Source organism: Rhipicephalus microplus, unplaced genomic scaffold, assembly GCF_043290135.1.
Source record: "Rhipicephalus microplus isolate Deutch F79 unplaced genomic scaffold, USDA_Rmic scaffold_228, whole genome shotgun sequence".
Classification (NCBI taxonomy): domain Eukaryota; kingdom Metazoa; phylum Arthropoda; class Arachnida; order Ixodida; family Ixodidae; genus Rhipicephalus; species Rhipicephalus microplus.
Window position 1 is genome coordinate 65,001 of NW_027464799.1, and position 5,000 is coordinate 70,000.

The window sequence follows — 5,000 nt, forward strand, 5'->3', positions numbered from 1 at the left end:
CAGCAGTGGGGCCTACGTCAAAGGTCCTAAAAAACACAGGAAGCAATGACGACTCTGCAATTACAGACCCCACGCAAGGGGCGAAGACAGACAAGATACAGAAGAAGAAGACCAAGAGGGTGGAACAAAAACAAGTGACCAACAAAGAAGAGAAGGCAAAGAAAGAAGAACCACAAGGAGCGATGCCCGCCAAAGCTTCTCTTGAAACAGATTGGTGGAGCCCAACCGAGAATGACCAGGTAGAGGGAGGCAGCCGAGGAACCGAAACCGAAGAAGCTGAAGGAGGAGAGGTCCACCCTCAAACACAAACGGCTGCTAACGAAGGAGCGCTAGACAACTGGGACGAAGACAGAAATTCACAATCGTCACTCCCAACCAGCCGCGGAGAAAAAGGTACAGTTTTGTCTAGACTTTCCAAAGCAGACAAAAACACTATGAGGGCTCTCATTAAAATCTCTACATTGACGGGCGGCGACGAGGCGGTAGCCCAGCAGATTGAAGCGATAATCTCCGAACAAGCTAAATTGAAAAACCTGTTAATGGAACAGGCCCAACAGATTGCGTTCCAAAAAGGCAGGATCGAAGAATTGGAGAAAAGAAGACAAGAAGAACCACTCGAACAAAGGGAAGAGCCAACACAGAGCAACACTCCCGCAACCGAGAGCCGACCAACCTATGCTCTGGTGGTATCTTCCGGAACAATGGAGAAAAAAGAGGTCGCATCGCTTCTGAGGCAGCGGGTGGATCCCCTCGACCTGGGAATCCAAGAAGCAACAATTCGGCCAGGGAGAGAGGGAATTGTCGTGATGACGAAGTCAAAAGAAGACTCAGCTAAGATTCTCCAGTTCATTCAGAAGGACAGAGAACTGAGAAATGTTGAAGCCAAGCTCCCAAAGGAGAACAGGATCCATAAGAAAATAATTGGACTCGAGGATGAAATTGACGAGGTCAATCTCCCAGCCCGAATCGTCAGGCAAAACCGTTTGGTGTGCTCGCCAGAAGACATAACAATAAAGAAGACATGGCCGGGCAAGAGAGGCAAGACAGTGATTCTTGCCCTAAATCGAAGTGCAAACAAAGCAATCGGAAGCCGAACTGCACTGAACATCGGCTGGTCACGATGCCCGATCTTTGACGACATCTTTTGGCCCAGATGCACAAGATGCGCCATGCACGGCCACATTGCTCCCGATTGCGATGGCCCCCAGCGCTGCATTAACTGTGGCCAACGAGGTCACTACCAAAGAGAATGTGAAGCAGAATCGCACTGCAACATCTGCGAGACTGAGGGTCGCACGGAGACAGATCATTCTATGATGTCCAGGGAATGCCCGGTATACATAACAAAGGTACAGGCCGAGAAAGGCAAAATTCTAGCTAGACTAAACTAAGAGTACCCAACACACAGGCACAATGGCGAATAGCACTGAAATACAAATAATACAGGTAAATTTAGGCAGGGCATTTAAGGCAAATCAGTCACTAAACAATTTTCAACAAGAAGAAGAATTCGACATATCTGTACTCCAAGAACCATATTCGCTCAACAACAAAATCATAGGGTTTCCGCTAAAGCATAAAGTTATAGCCAACAACAAAGACCCGAAGACAGCCATCATAATACACAAAGAAAATATAACCGCTTTCCCAATTATTATAGAACAAAAACTAATAGCAGTCAAGATAAATAAAGGTGAAAGAGAATTGGTAATTATCAACTGCTACTGTCCTCCGAATGAAAACGTCGAGCTGGCAATGTCAGCAATAGGAAACATTTTACAGAAATTTATAGACATTAACACGATAATAATGGGTGACTTCAACTCAAAACATCAAATTTGGGGAAGCACGGAGACGGATGAGAAAGGTGAAAAAGTATTAGAATTCACAGTATTACACAACTTGACATTATTAAATGCCAAAGAATCACCTCCGACATTTAAAACAAGTAGGGCGAGGGGTTGGATTGACCTCACCATATGTGACGCAAACCTAAACCAGGATATTAAAAGCTGGGAAGTACTTAAAACCTATAATCACAGCGATCACAGATACATTAAAGTTGTTATTAAAAATGAAGAACTTCCAGAGGAATATGGCCTAACGTTAAAAGGGCAAACAAAAGTCATGGAAAAGTTGCAAATTGATCCCTGGTTTGAGGAAGTCCAGGGGAAAATAAACACGAAGGAAAGTATTGAAGAAATAGTGAATACGCTACACGAGAAAATCGAGAAACTTAAGAAGGAATTCAGTAAAAAGAAAAAACCTTCTAAACAAAAACCGAATACTTGGTGGTCAAGAGACCTAGAAATTGAAAGGAAGAGAGTCAGAGCACTACGAAGGAGGTATCAAAAGGCGAAAGGGGATATCAGAGAACAATACAAAAAGGAATACTATAAAGAACATGACACGTATAACAACATGATAGAACAGGCTAAAAACAACAGTTGGAAAACTCTATGTACTAAGGCTACGAAAAATCCATTCATCCTACCGTATAAAATTGCACGAAATAAGATGAAAACCAAGGTTATGTTTAGAAGCATCACAAAAGAAAATGGAGAAGTCACAAAGACTCTTCAGGAAACAATAGAACACATTCTAGGAAATTTATACCCTAACTGCATGGAAAATGACGAGCCAGGACACAGTCAAATACAATCAAGCAACGACACAATAAACAATAACAAACAGGGAGGAAATTGGACATCGGGAGCAGAAATGAGAGAAAGAAATTTACCCAGTGATGACCTCCCATTTACAGAGATTGAAGTAACGCAGATAGTAAAAAATCTGAGGAAAGATGTAACCCCCGGACCAGACAACCTAAAAACTAACCTCATACAAGTGATGTATGAAAGGCATAAGACTTTCTTTGTCAATCTTTTTAATGCATGCTTAAAGCACGGACATTTTCCTCAAAGATGGAAAGAATCTAAAATTATATTGATTCCAAAAGGGAACGGAGAGGACAAATCCGAGGAAAACAAATATCGCCCAATAGCTATTAACTCGATTTTGGGAAAAATATTAGAAAAGCTCATAAAAGATAGAATCTATTATTTCTTGTTTAAAAATCACCATTTTAACAAAAAACAATTTGGATTTACCCATGGGACATCAACAACCACGGCATTGGAAGAAATAATCAAACGAATAAACCAAGCGAAAATTGATAAGCTAAACAGCATGCTAATAGCACTAGATATTAAAAACGCATTCAATTCTATAAAACCCGAAGTAGTTATTCAGAAATTAGAAGAATATAAGTGTCCCAACAACCTAATAAAACTGGCGGACAATATTCTACGGAACAGGAAAATAATCTATGAAACAGATGGAGTAAAAATTAAGAAAACACTAACTTCAGGTTCCCCACAGGGGTCACCTTTAAGCCCACTCTGTTGGAATATAACAATAGGCGACCTATTAGAAACTCAGCTTCAAGAAGGAGTACACATCCAAGCCTTTGCGGACGACGTGGTGTTACACATAAAGTTCCGCTCAAGAAAAGAGGTGGAGGAAAAAGCTACGAAGGCACTAACACTAATAAATCAGTGGGCACATCAAAAAGGAATAACCCTGAATAAGGAAAAATCGGAATATATGATAATCGGAAAGCAGTACATTAGCCATCAACCCCAAATAAAAATCGGACAGGATAAAATCAAAATGGTTAACGAAATGAAAATTCTAGGGGTGGTCTTGGACACAAAACTAACATTCCTCCCACATCTAAAATACTTAAAAAGAAAAGTAGACGAAGTCACGTATAATTTAAGTCGTACAATAAAAGACGACAAACATACAAATTGAAACACACTACAGTTAATATATAAAAGGGGTATAGAACGAATGGTTACATACGCCTCCCCAGCATGGTATAGCCGAAAAACCATTTTTATTAAAAAACTGAAATCAATCCAAAGATTACCTTTATTATTAATAACTAAATCATTCAAAACAACATCAAATCTTTCACTCAACATATTAGCAAACATTCCACCTCTCCATTTGACAATCGAAAAAGAAAACGAATTACACTACATACTTAAGAAAGGAAAGAACTTCACATGGCAACAGAAAATATACACCGAAAACGAAATAATGAAGAAACACGACCAATGGCAAGATCATCCAGCAAATAAAGTTAGCATACCCTTTGGAACAACAGAGGAAGAAGCAGACTTCAAAATATACACAGACGGATCAAAGAAAGAAAAAGAAACAGGAGCGGCATTTATAATACTAAACAAAGATAACCAAATCCAAACAGTGAAAAAATATAAACTTCCAGAACACAGTAGTAATTACGAGGCTGAGATCATTGCAATCCAGAAAGCAATAGAACATATCTGGCCTCTACAAGCTTTCGTTAAATACCAGCTTTTTACAGACAGCCAATCTGCACTTCTGGCAATAAAAAATCCAGATAACCTAAATCCAATTATTTGTAACATCAGGAAAACCTTAAGCCAAACACAAAGTAAAGATATTAAACTGACCTACGTAAAAGCACACAGTGGGAATCTAGGGAACACATTAGCCGACGAATGCGCAAAAGAAGCGAGCAAAGACGGAGAGGAAATATTTGTTCCCATAACGAAAACAGTTATAGCAAAAGAATTAAAGAAAAAGTTAAACGACGAGTGGAATGAATTATGGAAGAAAGAAGGCAAGCATAGCTACACATTTACATGGATAAGAAATACAAATTTCATTCCGCCACATTTTCCAACTAATTACTACACATCACAGGCAATAACAGGACATGGAAGATTTCCATTCTACTTTACACGATTCGGAATACTGCAACAAGCGACATGTTATTGTTCAAACATAATAGAAAGTTTTGACCACTACTTACAGCAATGTCCCATTGTAACAAACGAAAGAAAGGAACTAAAAAGAATTTTAGGACAAAACCTGCAAAATAGAAAGCCAGAAATAATCAAACAAAAAGAAACAATGAAAATACTTGAAACAATGGTGGAAAAGAT

At 39.4% G+C, this 5,000-nt stretch overlaps 1 pseudogene; it reads left to right on the top strand.

The window, feature by feature from the left end:
• The window catches only part of LOC142792577 (large subunit ribosomal RNA), a 9,734-nt pseudogene that overhangs the window by 2,658 nt on the left and 2,076 nt on the right, over positions 1-5,000 (top strand).